The following is a 17715-nucleotide window of genomic DNA, read 5'->3' on the forward strand; positions in this document are numbered from 1 at the left end:
CTAAGGATGCCTAAGATGAAGGAACACTTGCATTTGCTTCTGCCAAGCACCTGAGGGACACCACCAGGCTTAAGTTTCCCTCACTTTGCTATGCTATGGCCACAACTTTAAAGAGACTTTGTTTCCTTTCTCTTTTTACCTGCTCTGCCCAGTGCCAAGACAACATGCCCTGAAGTCCCTTGATATTTAGCTGAGAAGTAGGCGATGAGAAGGGGGCAGTAGTTAGTTCTGGTACATCTTTACCCCTCAGGTGAAGTCCAAGCCTAGTAGAGAAGGATCTTTTATAAAACTTTACATGTCCACATGTTGGGTAAGCTCGGAGCCTTGATTTCTGTCTGCCTTACCCCAAAAGGCTGATGATCAGAAACCTGAATTTCTTGATATCAGCAAACATATTCAAGGCAATTCTCCAGGTATTCTGCTAACCTCTCTTGGCTTTCTTCTAGAATTTGACTTACCAAATTCTCATCTTTCCAGTTCTTCAAAGCTCTTAAGATAGTATTTTACATATCATATCCATTATTTTCAGTTGTTTTCAAAAAGAGAACTACTCTACATAAACTAGCCCATCATTATTAGATGCAAGATGTATTTTGAAGTAGAGCTAACAGGACGTCCTGATTAGTACATGTCAGTGCACAAGACAAAGAGGAGTCAATGATGACATCTAGGTTTTTGGCCTGAACAACTTAGTAAAAAGTGGGATTACTTACTGAAATAAAGATAGCAAAGTGGGATAGGGTGGGTCAGGTGTTAAGAGTTTGGCCACAGACTTATCAACTTTGAGATGCTTTAGCTAGGTTATAAATTTATTCTGCATAGAAACAAGATTTTCTTTTAGTGTCATTCGTGCTCATAAGTACTTGAGAACAGTGCTACACATATAGTTGGCATTCAAGTAACCAAGGGTTTCTGCCTCAGCACTACTGACATTTGGAGCCTGACAGTTCTTTGTTGTGGGAGATTGTCCCATGCACTGTAGGATATTTAGCAGCATCCCTGCTCTCTACCCATTCGATGCCAGTGGCACCCACCTCTCCCACATTTCATGACATAAAAGAAAAAGTCTCCAGATATTGCTGAATGTCCCCTGGGGGCAAAATCACCCCTGATTGAGACCATTAATTAAACACTACTTGAATTAAAGTTAATTTCTATACACTATGTTATTATCATCCTTTCACTCAACTGGACACATCAAAGATATATAAGAGGAGAGAGAGTTCATCCAAGCCCAAACTGTAGCCCAGCCCAATCCAGTATTTCTCAATTTGTTTCCCAAAGCTCCAGAGGATGGCAGTCCTGAGAAAGGCAGCGAATAAAGAAGTATGCACAGGTTGGAGATGACCTAACAGTTTCGCCCTCACTTAAACAAGATCATCTCAAATTGTTACAGGATTCTCTATATACCATTATTTATCATTTTTAAATCATTAAAAAAAAAACTATTGCCAGTAAAACCTCTTCTCTTCAAATATAAAATGGTTAATTGTAAATCTCAAGCAAGAATTACTTAACATCCCTTTTTTATTGCTATTCCACACCCAAATCCTGATTAACATAAACCTAGAAAAGAACTAAATTCACTTGCAAGTCCTGACATGTATGTGCTTTAACTGTGCTCTCCTTTTATTTGTTTGACACTAGCCAAATATAATCAGGTAAAGTCATGTGGATAGATTAAGACTTCAAAAGTCAGATTCTGAAATATAACTTATTCAAACAAATTCTAAACTCCAAATTATAGAGCAAAAGCTTGTCTTAGGCAGCACCCTTAGTGTTGCAATTCCTTTCCTCCATTAGGGTAAACCTTTGTCTTACATACATGAGGTTACTCCCAAATGCACTATATAAAAAATACTTTTATGCTCTACTATAAACTTCCTTAAAACAGTTTTAATATTGTTTTAAATACTGCAATACAATCTCATGTATCCTAAAGATCACTTCCTTATTCAAAGCTATTTTTATTTCTTTGAATTGAATTACAGGTACCAAAACATGTAATTAAATTGGAACCATGCTGATAAATCAAGTTCCTACTTCCCACATAAGCTGTGTATTCATCAGATGTACAGTCTCTATTTCTCTGTCTACATTCTATGTGTGCATACCAATGTCCCCTTTTGGCTATAAAATTTGACATCATTACAAAGCTGTTCTCCATAAAGCCTAGAATATAGATGCCTGTAAGGGTAAAAAATATATATTGATGACTATTTAATATTCATGTTTAAGATAAGCTCAAGTTCCATATCTAAAACACATAAATCACACACACACACACACACACACACACACACACACACACACACTAAACAGGAGCAAGAATTCATCAACTAGCATGTCCAGAACTTCCCACGCACATGGCAAAACCTAATCTTCCTCCTGTACTCCCTGACAATGCTACCTCCCAAGTAAGAAATCTAAGCGTAATCTTCAACTCCTTCCTCTCCGTCCTATAAAGGTCTACTTCACATCCTTTTCTCCTAATTTCTTTCTTCACTAGGCAATCCTTTTGTATAGCTCAAAAATCCAAACACAGAAAAGTATACATTGAAAAGTCTCAAGGAAGCGTTACACTATTTCCACCCTCCTCCCAGCCACAAGTAACCACCTTTACTAGTTTCATGAGTATCCTTCCATTATTCCTATAATTACCAAAAGACAGCATTACTACATACTGTTCTGCACTTGCTTTTCTTACTTAACACATCCTGAAGATCTTTTCCTATTAGTTCCTAGAGAGCGTACTCATTTTTTGTACAGCTGCTTAGGATGTTACTGTATGGCTAAGCCTTAGTTTATTACTGATGGACATTACTGCTATTATAAACCCTGCAATTAATAACTTTGTAGATGTATCACTTCATTTCATATAACTTTAGGATAAATTCCTTGAGATAGGATAATTGGGAGAAATGTAAATACAATTGTAATTTTGACAGATATAGCCAAACTATCCTCACATCATTTTTAAATTAGTCCTTTTCTCACTATTTTCTTTGCTACTGCATTCTCATGCCTATATTAATGAAGTACCCCTTAAGTGGTTTCCCACCTTCCCCAAATATTAACAATCCTCTTGTCAAACCAATCATTATTTAATTATTTTTTAAATATACACTATAATAGTCTAACTTTAAAATGTTAAAGATTACTGAAATGTTAAAGATTACTAAAGTTCCCTCTGATCATCCCCTTATCTCTACTCCCAAAACCCAATTCTCTATCCACCACCCATGAGTTAACCACTATTATCCACTTAGTACAGGTATTTATCTTACCAGACCATGTTCTTTGCATTTGCATATACCGTGTTTCCCCGAAAATAAGACCTAGCCAGACAATCAGCTCTAATGCGTCTTTTGGTGCAAAAATTAATATAAGACCCAGTCTTACTTTAACATAAGACTGGGTCTTATATTTAATATTATATTTAATATATTAATCTTCGCTTCAAAAGACGCATTAGAGCTGATGGTCCAGCTAGGTCTAATTTTCGGGGAGACACGGTATATACATACATATACACACACACACATACATATATACATACATATATATATGGACATCCCCCCTCCAAAATACAGTATTGGTCTCGGTTTTCTCCTTATTTATATAAATGCTATTATACTGTACCTACTACTCTAAAATTTATCATGCAATAGTATATGCAATTTTTTCATTTTTAAAAATTATTACGTTATTCCATAGTATGCATATACCAATTTACTTGGTCATTTTCTTACTTGTGACTAATATTGCTTATTTTTCCAGTTTTTTTTTTACCATTATAAACAATGTTGCAATGAACATATCTTTATGTACATACAGAACTGTTCCTCTAGTGTAGAAAATGGATAGATTTGTTGGGAATAGCATTTTAAATTAATAGATACTACCAAACCACCCTCATCAATGTATACCGTCAAACTGGCTATATAACTTACACTCCCAACAACAGTTTCTAATACTTATTTCCTTACAATATAGCCAATCTTAGTATTACCAAACTTTCTGAAGTTTTGACTATATAATGGGTAAAAAAAATTGTTTAATATGTATCTATCAAATTACTAATGCGATTGGATATCTTGTCAAATGTTTATTGGCCACTTATGTTTCCTGTTCTGAAACTGCCTGTTCATGTTCTTTATTATTTGTCTGTGTCATTGTTTCTTTTCTAAGAGTGTATTATGTATATTTCTAATTTATTATATACATATGTTGCAAATACTCCTCCCAGTGTTTTAAATTTATATATTTTGAACATTGTCATAAAGTCTTAACCTGTGGTCACATTTATCAAAATATCTTTCTAAAATATAGATATAATCATGTGTTCCAATCACCTATACAATACAATTGGATTTAACCACATGCATATTTAACTTGAAGTGAAAAATAATTTAAGTAGTTGGTCACCTACCATTCTACTTCATAAACATAAGTCCCAGAATTAGACTGAATTGTGACTCTCCCATCTCATCAGTAGTAGGTCTCAGTTCTCAAATGCTTCTTATAGAATGAACTTCACATTGCAATGGGTGAAAGTTTAATGCTTAAAAAGACTCTTTTTTGGGTACAACATTGCCCATAAGTGTAGGCCAACTTCCTATAGGGCACAATTGAGAAAACAGTACTGTATTTCATCACTAGAGGAAAAACTGGTTATATTGGACTTACTGAGAGACGATATCTATTTCCTATGCGGCAACTTCCTACAAGTAATTTTGACTATACATAATTTTCACCTAACTGCAAAATCATTGAAAAAAATGACGACTCCAATGCATTTCAGACCTTTAAGGATCTGGCCCATTACAGCCTCATCAACTCACCACTTCCCCCTTGGATTTATACTCCAACAGACTACTCTATCTCATAATACCACTCCTTTGTTATTCTGCCTGAGAAGTCTTTTCCTATCCCAATTTACTACCTGACCAAGTATTCATATTCTTCCTCCAAAACCCAGTTCAGATGTTATCTCCTCCAACAAGCTCCCCTTGACCTTCTCAGCAAAAAGAAATAATCATTTATTTACTCTGTGCCCTGAACCTATTTCTATTAATACATAGATTCCACCACATGAATGATTTGTTTATAAGCTGTCCTCTCCCATGAGCCTTAGGAAGTCAGGCAGGGTTTATCTTAGTCTTATGTGTCTTTTAATATCTAACAGTTTCAAGCATCTCACACAATAGCTATGTGCTTAATTAAACAAACCCACTCTATTCAACACTACAGTAAACACTAAAAAACTACACAAACAAAAATTGAAGTCATGATCTTTAACTGAAAATACTTTACAACCTGAAAGAATATATGGTTAAAAAAAAAAAAAAAAAAAAAAAGACTGTGGTTTAAAAGTTTTTAAGTAGGTATACACCATAGATCAGTGTTTTTCAAACTGTGGGTCATGACCCATTGACAGACTGTGAAATCATTTTAGTGGGTTAAAGACATTAAAACAATATATCAGCACATATCAAATGGGGTAAAGATAATTCATGTTGCATGAATTTATTCCAGTTCCATTCATGTAAACGCACACAGAACACTGTGTATATACGCTAATGATGTAAAATAATTTCTTACTGTGGATTCCAATAAAAAAATAATTTGAAAGCTACTTCCGTAGTTGTTATATGGGTTCAGAAAAGCTTTCAATTCGCAAACAAAATGATGTAGTCAAGGAAGGCTTCTTCAGTGAAAGACTTAACCATGTGAACTGTGCACTACCTACCGTGTTTCCCCCAAAATAAGACCGGGTCTTATATTAATTTTTGCTCCAAAAGATGCATTAGGGCTTATGTTCACGGGGTGTCATCCTAAAATACCATGCTAGAGCTTATTTTCCGGTTAGGTCTTATTTTCGGGGAAACACGGTATTTAATCTCATCTATCACTCCCCCTTATTTTTCTGCTCTAGTCACACAAGTCTTAGTAACTAATGATTCGAACAAGCCAAACATGTTCCCAGCTTAGGGTCACGTTTCCTCTGCCTAGAAAGCTCTTCACTTAGGTAACTGTATGGTTTGCTTCTTCATTCCAGGACAACCAGAGAAGCTTTCCCTCAGCGCCTAAAATAGTAACCATCTCCCACCATTCTATCCCGATCCAGTTTGATTCTTTTCCATCGCATTCATTACCACCTGACATTTGTTTCCAGCGCCTCTCCTCCTCCTCCCCCGAATGTCAGCTCCATGAACACAGAGACTTTCTCTTCTGTTTTGTTCATTGCTATAACACCAGATTAGAACAGTGCCTGGCACAGGGCAAGCATTTCTGAATAGGCTTTGACAGGCAAGGAAAAGGAAAAGGAAGAACACATCGAGTTGTGCCTGAACATGGTATATTACAGAGGAAATATTAGCTTGATAATGTTATGGAGTAAAGAATAAAGTTGAAGAAGCAGAATATAATATGAATAGGTTTGAAAGCCAGAAAGTAGAGTTTGGACTTTATCCTGCGGACAACTGGGAGTCATTCAACATTTTAAGCAACGGGTGATCCATTCAAACATTTATTCAGCACAAGTTAATTCACTTTGCTTGGCACAATAGAGAGTGTAAAGGTCAACACCGCATGTTCTCTCCTCGGGCTGTTTAGGTTTAGTAGCAATGGGTTCAATAAAAGTTTTGGGAAAATTATCCTGGCTGCCATATACATGATGAAGTTGGAGGAAGGAGATTAAAGTTTAAAAGGGCAAATAATAGATAATGCAGAATCCGAGGACAAACAGATCCAGTAAAGAGTAATCTAAAGAACTGTGCTGACTGATGGATATGAAAAATAAAGGAGGAACAGGTATCACAGACAACTTTAAGATTTAAGTATGATGATAAAACAAAGAAAAATGGACAGGTTGGAAGTTGGGTAATATTATAATAAATCTAAAAGTGATGGAAACTCCTTGAGCCTCCCAATGGGAGGCTGATATACAGAACTTATGATTGCCATAGAGGAGAGGGTTGGGAAGATGGGTAAAAAAGTGAAGGGGAATAAGAGGTATAAATTTACAGTTATAAAATAAGTCACGGGGATGTAATGTACAACATAGGAAATATGATCAGTAGTGTCATTATAACCTTGTATAGTAAAAAATGGTTACTAGATTTACCTGATCACTCCGTAAGGTATACAAATGTTGAGTAACTATGTTACTCATAATATTGTATGTCAACTATACTTCAACAAAAAGTTACAATTAAACATTCTCCTCTGTTTGGATACATGGTAATTGCTGTAGACACAAAGAAGCACAAGAGTCAGAGGAGCTGAACATCCAATAACTTTATAATGAGAGGAAGTGACAGTTCCAGTGTCCACTGGAGATACAAATCTGGAGACTACACATTTAGGAGTCATTACCATATAAAACATCCATTTGGCAGAAGACAAAAACAGGAGCAGAGGATTAGTTACTGAGGGGAATAATGATAGTGGTTAGAGGATAAAGTACCAACAGAGCAAACAGAGAAGTCAGAACGGGAAAACCAGAATGGCATACTAACATGAAGGGCAAGGAAAGAAAGAATGTTAAGAAGCCTAAGAGGAAATCAATACATTCATGCACTGCATAATGACATTTCAAAGGTCAACGACAGACTTCATCTACAGGTGGTCCCATGACTATAGTAGAGCTGAAAACACCCTATCACCTGGTGCCAGAATAGCAGCCCTAACATCACAGCACAACGCATTACTCACGTGTTTGTGGTGATGCTGGTGTAAACAAATGCACTGCGCTGCCAGTCGTATAAAAGTACAGCACATACAGTTACGTACAGTGCATAATACTTGGTAATGATAACTCACTGTTACTGGCTTATGTATTTACTATAGTATATTTTTATCGTTATTTTAGAATGTACTCCTTCTACTTATATAAAAAGTTTGCTGTGAAGCAGTATGCCATGTTACACCAGCAGCAGCCTCATCTCAGGTTTACCGCATCTCTTGATTGCATCATTTTCTCTTGCGCTTGATTTAATCTCGAGTTGTTTTGTTCAGTAGCATGTACAGGCTTGTAGCCTAGGAGTAACAGGCTAAACCATGTAGCCTAGGTGTGTAGTAAGCTGTACCATCTAGGCCTGTATAAGTGCACTCTGTGATGTTCACACAATGGTGAAATCACCTAACGAATGGATCTCCTCCATTAAGTGGCACACGACTGTAGTAATACATACATACTGGATGAATAAACTCAAGATGAAGCCAAAACCATGGGCAAGGATGTCTCTTGAAGCAACAGTCTGAATATGACATTACAAAATTGCAGCAAGTTAGGGAAGAAGTAGTAAAAGAACTGAGGGCAGCAATTTTAACCAAGATCTTTAAACAAATTGAAAGAGAAACAAGGGAGATAACTGGAAAGAACAGTAGCAACGCTTAATCAAAGTTTTTTTTTCCCTTCCCCAGATATAGAAGTCTGTAAACACATGAAGGCAGGGAGGAATAACCATTGCAAATAATGATCAAGGTAGTCAGACAGAGGAAAAGCATGGCAGCAAGAGTCCTAGAAAAGCAAGAGATTCCACTTCCATTCAGTTTACAAAATAAGAGATTTGTCATGGTGACAATGAAAAAAATGTGCAAGCTTGTAATCTGTTTTCTTTTTCAATTAAGGAGAAGTCAATGGAGTCTTTTGAGAGAGAGGAATAAGATATATGAGACAACAGAAAAAATATGACATTCTTAAAATAATTGCCAAGAAGTAGCAAGGGCCCATTGGAATGTTAAGCATAAATTTACAATGGCCAAAAAAAACTTCATAATTACCCACCTTCATCCACAAATACAGTACAACCAGTGAGGAAAAACAGAAAATAGATGGTAGAAAGATTTGACAACAGCAGCGTTGTAAAATATGCAAGACGTGGCTCATGTCAAGTTCAGGTTATATCTAGTGCACACAGGAATGAGCTAAGGGAGGGAATTTGAAGGTCCCTATGAACAGACTAGAAAGGAACGTAGATGGAGTAATCACACGGGCAAAGACCAACGAGTTTACACAAGCCAATTAGGATGCAAGGGAAATTTTTTAGATCATTCACTTATACACCTACCGTTTACTGTGGTCTGAATGTTTATGTATCCCCCGGCCACCACTCAAATCTGCATGTTGAATTCTTAAAGCCCAAAGTGATGGTATTAGAAGGCGGGGCCTTTGGGAGGTGATTAGGTCATGAAGGCAGATCATGAATGAGATTATGAGCCTATAAAGAGAAACCAGAGGACAACTCCCTTGCTCTTTCCACTATATATAATACAACAGAGAAGTCTGCAACTCGGAAGAGTTCTCACCAGAACCCAACCATAGTGGTGCCTTGATCTTGGACCTCCCAACCTCCAGAACTGTGAGAAATAATTTCTGTTGTTTACAAGCCACCCAGTTTCTGATATTTTCTAATAGCAGCTCAAACTGACTAAAACACTCTTTAAGTTTGAAAAGATACACGCATCCCTACGTTCACTGCAGCATTATTCACAATAACCAAGATATGAAAGCAACCTAAATGTCCATCGATGGATGAAGGGATAAAGATGTGGTATGTATACACAACAGAATATTACTCAGCCACAGAAAGGAATGAAATCTTGCCATTTGGTTGAACCTAGAAATATTATGCTAAGTGGAATAAGAAAAAGACAAATACCATATGATATCATTTATATGTGTAATCTAAAAAAAAACAAATGAACAAAAACTCATATATACAAAACAAACTTATGATTGCCATAGAGGAGAAGGTTGGGGAGAGGGGTGAAAAAAGTGAAGGGGAATAAGAGGTACAAGTTTAGTTTATAAAATAAATAAGTCACGGGGATGTAATGTACAGTATAGGGAATATGATCAGTAGTGGCATAACTTTGTACAGTAAAAAATGATTACTAGATTTACCTGATCACTTTGTAAGGTATATAAACGCTGAGTAACTATGTTGTGCACCTAAAACTCATAATATTGTATGTCAACTATACTTTAATAAAAAAAATTACAATTAAACGTTTTCCTGTTTGGATATATGATAATCGCTGTAGACACTGTCCAAGAGTCAGAGAGGCTGTACATCCAATAATTTATCATGAGAGGAAGTGCTAATTTCCATGTTCCGTTCTGTATTATGACCTAGGATAAATATCCACCTCAGTTTCCACAGCTACAGAAGAGGAGGTATATGAAAGAGAGGTACTGTGGTGGTCTCCACTCACCTCCTTAAAAGAATCACTGCTGTAGTTAACCTCCATAGTAGAAATGTTTTATCCCTCAAATGTAATGAGACAGAATTATCATGGATTACAGTTATATAAACTGAAAAGGTATGTTTTAATATCAAAGTAAAATAGGACTCAACATTGAGTAAATGTTCTACAGGTTCCTTAACTGAAATTCCAAAATCCGAAAAAGCTCTGAAACCTAAAATAACGTATTTGGCAGTAAAAACCTTACCTGAACTAACATGAAGCTACTTATAGTCTTTACTTACCCCCATTTAGTGTAAATGTTCATGTTTCACTGCAGAAATAGTAAAATGTTTGAAGGATATAGTTCTGCACTCTGTTCAAAGGTTACATAACATTAACTTGCCTATATTCAAAAAAATTCTTAATTCCAAAACCTATTAGACCTGAAGGGTTTTAGTGGGCTATGACCCTATAATAATAATTGCTAACATTTATTGAGTTATTAACTAGTATCCTGTTTCCCCGAAAATAAGACCTAGCCGGACCATCAGCTCTAATGCGTCTTAATATAAGACCTGGTATTATATTATATTACATTGTGTTATCTAAGACCCAGTCTTATTTCATTATAAGACCGAGTCTTATATTAATTTTTGCTCCAAAAGACACATTAGAGCTGATGGTCCAACTAGGTCTTATTTTCGGCGAAACATGGTACATATGTGTCAGACGTTGTTCTGACCACTTTATATGTAGTAATTCATTTAATCTTCCCAACTACCACAAGGGAGGTATAATTATCCCTATTTTACAAAGAAGGAAACTGAGGCACAGAGTGATTCAGTAAGCTGCCTAAAGTGACATAGGTAGAAAATGACTAAACTAGGATGAATACATTTAAAATATTATACATAATGGGACAACATGGATAGACTTATGCTAAGTGAAGTAAATCAGACAAATACCATATGATCTCACTTATATGTAGAATCTAAAGAACAAAATAAACAAACAAAAAAACCCAGAAACAGACTCATACAGAAAACAAACTGACGGTTGCCAGATGGGAGAGGTGTTGCGGGCTGGGTGAAAAAGGTGAAGGGATAAAGAAGTACAAATTGGTAGCTACAAGAGTCACGGGGATGTAAAATACAGTATAGGAAAATTAGTCAATAATATTGTAGTAACTATGTATAGCGCCAGGTGGGTACTAATCAGGGATCACTTCATAAAGGCTACAAATGTCTAACCACTATACTGTACACCTGAAACTAAAATAATACTGAATGTCAACTGTAACTGAAAAATAATACCACTACACGTAAGTTGAAGAAAACAACAGAGAAATGATTATGGTAGGGTGGTAGGAGTCAGTGATATTTTTTGCTATTCAATTAATGTATTACTTTTAGAATGGTAAGGAATAAAACTTAAAAAAATACAAAACACTTCATGCACTTACAAATTCTCATTTATGTGTAATTCTTAACTTGGGAAAGCTACCTCATTTCTCTATTGCTCAGTCTTCTCTTCTGAAAAATGGGGATATTACCTACTTCTTCAAAAGATTAATGTGGGGGGGGATCACGTGTTAATACACAGCTTGTATTATCAACAATGCTGCAACTGCTATGCTCACTGCTGCCAATTTAGTAATATCTTTATTATGTCAAGGTAAATTCCCTTAAATGGAAATTTCCACATCAGAAGGCTTTTTAGTCTGTCAAATTACAGCTGGGTTTAAAGACCTCATCAAATAGTTCTCTCACATAATCCTCATTTCTTTATGCAAGAAAATAAAAAGCATGACTCTGTTAAGCTAACCAGCTAGTTTCTTCCAATTAGCTTATGCTCTTCCACTTTTGTACCTGCAAACCTAACCATATTTCATAAAATCTCAGTCAGTAGGAAATTTAAGGACACCAGGCCCAAATCTTCACTCTGCACATCAATTCCTCTACCCTAACTTTAACACTGTCAGTGAGAAAGGACAGCCTGCCACCCAAAACAACCCATTATATTTTCACTGTTTTGAAGTTTTTTTGGAAGAATGCTTAAATCTGCCTCCTTCTAACTTCTACTCCATTGATCCTAGTCCTTTCTGGTCAGATCAAACCTGATCTTTTGGTGACAGGCATCTAAATAGTCAAAGACGACTACCATTTATTAGATGAGCTTCTCTTTTTTGTGCCAAACATCACATTTTTTTCAACCTTTCCTTCTTTCCATTTCCCCCATGATCAAGGTCCTCTTGATATGCTCTATCGTTCAGTGGTTTTAAGCTTGAGTGTCCACCACCTGAAGCACTTCAGAAGAAGTGGCCTCGGTCCTATCCAGCTTAGCCTTGGGCCTGTGTGGGTTTTTTCAATTAGCTCTCCAGGTGATTCTGATATAAAGTCAGAGAACTAATACAAGGTCCCACTTATAATATGCTACCTCAAAAGCTGACAATGCCCCAGGTATAATTCAACCAGTACAAAGGGGCCAACAGCATGCTCTTTCTATACACGGATGCTGTTCTACCAACTTCAGAATGGCATTTACTTTTTTTAAAAAAGTATGCTACAATGTTGATTCGTATTAAATGTACAATGTTTAAACTAATCAAGTCTTTTCCACATTCACTATTTGTGCATTAGCATCTTGGGCCCTAACTGCCAGCCTTTACAATTATTCACATTAAAAGGTAACAGTACTAGGGCTAAGAGTTGTAGATTTCTATTTCTAAATGTATCAATGGCCCTGCATATGGATTTACTTTCAGTGGAGAAAGTACACTTCTGTCATGGACATACGTAGTCCAAATAAAGGTGTATTAGCCCACCAAAGCATCTTCTCTGTACAGAGTAGTGTTGTCAAAACTGTGAGGAAACACAGGCCCTGGTACTAACAGATTTAATAGATTTATCTTCTAGAGAACATGATGGAACATCTTCAGAAAATTTAAGTATAACACTAATTACAGGTGTAGACACATTAGTGCTACAGAAACACATGATTACTACTTGGAAAGCTATGGGGCCACAGAAACGATACTCATTAGGAAACTAAGTTGCCCTGAACTCTACGGTTTTGTTTCGACTTGTTTTTTAATGTTTGTAAAGAGAGAGAAAAGCAATGGAACCCATCAGTGAGTTCACCCATGCTTAGGCTATTTGCAAAGGGACACTGCACCCTCAAAAACGCACCCTCAAAATGAACTCATGATTCAAGATTTCATGACTTCTGAATTCCTTATGACCTCTTCGCTTTCTTTACCTGTTACTATTTCCAACTCATGAGGTATTCAAGGGCCAAAAAAAATGTCCATTCAATGGGAGATGAGGCCCATTATAAATACTTCTTAGAGATGAGCGGGGTGGGGGCAAACGAAGATCCAATCTGAAATTTATTTTCATTTGAATAGCAAACATCAAAAATATACCTGGTATTTTCTAACAATTACATCAAGAATGACCAGATGCTTCCTGTTGATGAACAGTAGAGAACTACAGACTGACAGAATCAGGCTAGAGTTCACAGAAACAACTGGAAATGAATTTAGCTTCATTTCAACACTATTAAATCAAAATATGTATGGCTTTAAATTTTCTCACATTCACACAGAAATTGTCCCCAATCTAGAAAACCCAGATAGATTCAAAGAGAGAACTGAACTCTAAGTAACAGCGTTAACTCTCAGGGTAAATATATGCATTACAAAAGTATTGTTTCATCAAAGGTTATGCTACAGGATTCCTTTTAAATCTGGAGCTCCTACAGTGCTTTGAAAAGTGAGTGTCCTATCTTCAAAAACTATATTTACACACACGTTTTCACAAGCACATCAAATAGGTAATTCACGTTTTACTTGTGTAAAAATAAGTTGTGGAATTAAAAGTTACATTTAAACACTTAAAATATTTTCAAACTGTTCCTGAGTCTCCAGGATCGTATGCGGATTATGCAGTCTTTATGCGTAATGTTGTTTATGCATCTACATCCCAAATTGAAGAGTTAGAACCTAAGAAAAATAGAAATCAACCTACTTATCTACATTTTTTAAATGTCTGGCAATAATATCCTGACTTGACTTGTACGGTGAAAAAAAGGATAGAAATAACACATTTCTCAGCTTTAAAAAAAGACATGAGTATACCGTGGAGTTTTCCAGAGGTTACATGGTAACACTACAATAGATTGAATGCAGTAGATTTAAGAATCTGTCTTCTATTCAACCAGACTTTAAAAAAAGACTTGTAGAAATTCAAAACAATGTCACTCTTGTCTAATATGTCACTTATGTTAACATCTAATGAATTTATTTTTTTGTTATTTTTGGAAAAATACTTAAGAGGAAAATAATAATAAAGCCTATCTGGTTTCCTTAAATTCAAAGTCTGAGCCTGAAAGTGGAAGTGTCAAGGTTGATGGTTACGTCAGTGAGAAATATAAACCAAATTGGGTGGGTCTCTACGTTACATAAACTGTATTTGCAAAAATAATTTTTGACCACCAACTTCTGCATCTTTAATTCTGAGATGGCAACTTACAAGGATCCTTTACTGACTACATCAAACCATTTTCCAGATAAAAACTGTACTTCGGAAAGTAACTTGCCTGAATCGAGACAGCAAATCAGTGTCCGGAGAGCACTTAAAATATTTCCACATTACCAAGCCCCCTTCAGAAGCACTGTGCTCTCTGGCCCTCCATCGAACAGATGTCTGCTTGCCACAGTCCAATCAGGTTTAAAGCAAGAGTATGTGTATTGCAAACAAGCTTAAAGTGGGAAAACACACACAAAGCGGGCCTATCATTCCTTCGGTTTCAGTTTTCACGATGCACCCTGGAGGGTAGGCACGCTGATTCAACACGACAGAACTTCAACGAAACACACTCAAGACACACGCATTAACTGTGCCCAGGCAGAAATGACCTGGCAAAAGGCTCAACTTGTTTCCCAAAGCTTTGCACACGCAGATCCCGGCGGTCAAGTCCCAAAAGCAGAAGTCCCCAGCATCCAGAGTGGCAGGCTTCGTCCCCTTCAAACTCAAGTCCCCTCGCCGAGGCAGTCGCCGTGGCAGCCCCGTGCGGGACCGGACGGGCTCTCCGCTTAACCCTGCCCCGACCCGCTGCTTCCGCCACCGCCCGAGCGCCTCCCGTCCCCGGGGCCCCCCAGCACAGCGCGCCCGGGGCCGGCCTTCCTCGCCGCCCCTTCACCACTTCAGCGAGCCTGGTGGGGCCGTAAGGCCGCCCAGACAAAGAGATCCACGGGTCCCGGGGCAGTGGGCGCCGAGGCCCGGCCGTGCCTGCCTGGCTCCCTCCCGCCCTCGCTCGTTCGTTCACCGCTCGTCTCCCGCCGCCCGCAAAGTCCCCGCCGCCAGGGCCCGACCCCTTCCTCGCCCCGAGGCCGCCGCTCCGGACCGGCCCGGCAAGGAGCGGCGGGGAGGCCGCGGCTCGCCCGGGGAGGGGGCGGCGGCCGCCACCATGTCTGCCCGCCCCTCCCAGAAGCTGGGTGCCAGCGGACAATGCGCGGCGGCGGCGCGGGCGGAGCGGGCGCCCAGGCCGACCCCGCCGACCCCCGCGGAATAAGCGGGGCCAGGAGCCCCGGAAACCCGGCGCCTTAATGCAATAAACAGGAAATCGCGGGGATGATCTGGGTTCCGGGGGAAGTGGAATTATTTTTTACCAGCGAAGAGATCAACTTCCACATCCGGTGGTAACAGGGCCCTACACAGACCCGCACTGACCTGGAAAAGCTTCGGGAGCGGCGACGGGGGAGCAGCAGGAGGTGGTGCGGGGACCCGAGGAGCTTCGTACCCGGCCGGGCTGACGCGGCCCCGCTACACACAAAGCGCTTCAGCTGCACAGGGCGCTATTTTCCGAAAATGCCGCGTCTGGTCGGCGCCCAAAATCCCCACCGAAAAGTCCCCCGTGCTGCGCGCGGAGGGACACATGGTGTGCGAGTGAGTCAAAGCTCCCAGCATCCCTTCCGAACCCGGCCCTCGGCAATCCGGCATCTGAGCCGTTCCGCCCCGGCCCTCGTCAGCACTTCCCTCGCCCACCCACACCCTGACTCCATTCCGGAGAAAAGAAGGGGGCGAGAGGGTCTGATTTTTCTTTTTAACGGAGCGGAGGGAAATAGGCCATTTCTAGAGCTCAGCCACACAAAGAAAGCGGCGGACTGATCCGCTCTCGGCAACCGCAAGTCCCGGCTCGCCCGGCGCCTGCGCGGCACGGGGTGGGAGCTGCGGCCGGCCATGTGCGCCGCGCAGCACCCCGGCCGGCTGCCGAGCTTTCCCGCCTCTTCTTCAGGGGGTTAAGAGTTGGGAAACTAAAGTGCGTGTGCTAGTCTTCGTATCTCTCCGGCATGACTGCAAGACATGGGGGAATTCGGACTCCTTCAAGATTACGCTGAGCCGCCTTGGAGAGTCCTGGGAGATTTAAGGGCAGCCAGAATTTAACTTAAAAGTAACCCCAGATTCAACTAGGCAGAGTGGAACAGGAGTCGCTGTTGAGGTACAAGGGGAGGAACGAAAGACTGTCAGGTTTATGACGAAGACGTGCATATTTCTGTAGCTTTTTTTTTTTTTTTTTAACATTCTGATGCTGTGTCATACTTCATAGATGCTAATAGCTAGCTGATCACTGAATTCCCTGGGATTGTTGTCACCTCACAGGTAGAGATGTGCTTTTTCGTGGCTGGAATGTCAAGATTTTTGTTGTATTTTAATAAGAAAGATGCAAAAGTTTATTTGGAGATAGTGATTTGCAATTGAAAGCCTTAACTTACATGGGCTGATTTGCTAAGAAACCTAACACACTGGTATGTTTTTAATAGAGGAGCCTGGGAATGACTTTCCCACCTGGCTTTTCCTGCCTGCTAACTGCAACCTTTGGCATCCTATATTTAGGAACTGAGAATATCTGAGACAAATCCAGGAGAGCTGACAAGTTTAGTGAAATCCATATTGCCCACTGATTTTTGTGGCCTCAGATAAGTAATCTTCCTGCTTACCATTTTGTAATATTGATGTAATAAAGATTTGTAAAGTCTTGGTACCTTCTTGAAGTGAAGCATTGTGCCTAAAATAGAAGCAAAGTAAATGGCATAGGAGCCATATTCTGTTTTCTTTGATCTAATATTTCATTGCTTCAGTTGATGAGAATCTGTCAAATTTTTGATGGCATGCTTTTCTTTAACATTGAGTTTGTTTGAATTTATTCAGCTAATTATTTCTCTAGAATCTTTGCCCTCGTTGATCTAATGCTGTAGAATGCAAACAAATATATAGGCAGCCCAGTAGTATAATGAGGATAAACTGCTGAATACTGTGAAATCTTACACAGCAGGAATCTCTTACCTTGGAAGGGAGGAATGGAATGGTACTGGAAAAGCAGTTACCTTTAATAAGGGGATTGGGGAAGGACCTACCAGACAGGAAGCAATACGTGCAAAGGTTAAGAGGCAAGCTGTGAAGAGACTGTTGGGTGAAGGAGATGTTCCTAAAGAGGTCAGTCGTGACGGCCTGAAAT

General features: G+C 39.0%; 1 protein-coding gene across 10 annotated transcripts in view; it reads right to left on the bottom strand.

Annotated features, from left to right (window-relative positions):
• GABPB1 (GA binding protein transcription factor subunit beta 1) overlaps positions 1 to 16367 on the bottom strand; it is a 57766-nt gene extending 41399 nt beyond the window's left edge. For 4 of the 10 annotated variants that reach the window (XM_074327754.2, XM_074327751.2, XM_074327750.2 and 1 more), the window contains exon 1: positions 15869 to 15891. The gene's annotated coding sequence lies outside the window, so the exon portion shown is untranslated. Of the gene's footprint in view, positions 1 to 14796; positions 14937 to 15115; positions 15255 to 15868; positions 15892 to 15929 lie in introns of those variants that run through there. The other 6 variants (XM_074327755.2, XM_019730662.3, XM_019730661.3 and 3 more) reach the window with 5 other exon arrangements.
• Positions 16368 to 17715: the final 1348 nt, after the last annotated feature.

The sequence above is a fragment of the Rhinolophus sinicus genome, chromosome 3, assembly GCF_057876585.1.
Source record: "Rhinolophus sinicus isolate RSI-liver-muscle chromosome 3, RSI-T2T, whole genome shotgun sequence".
NCBI lineage: Eukaryota > Metazoa > Chordata > Mammalia > Chiroptera > Rhinolophidae > Rhinolophus > Rhinolophus sinicus.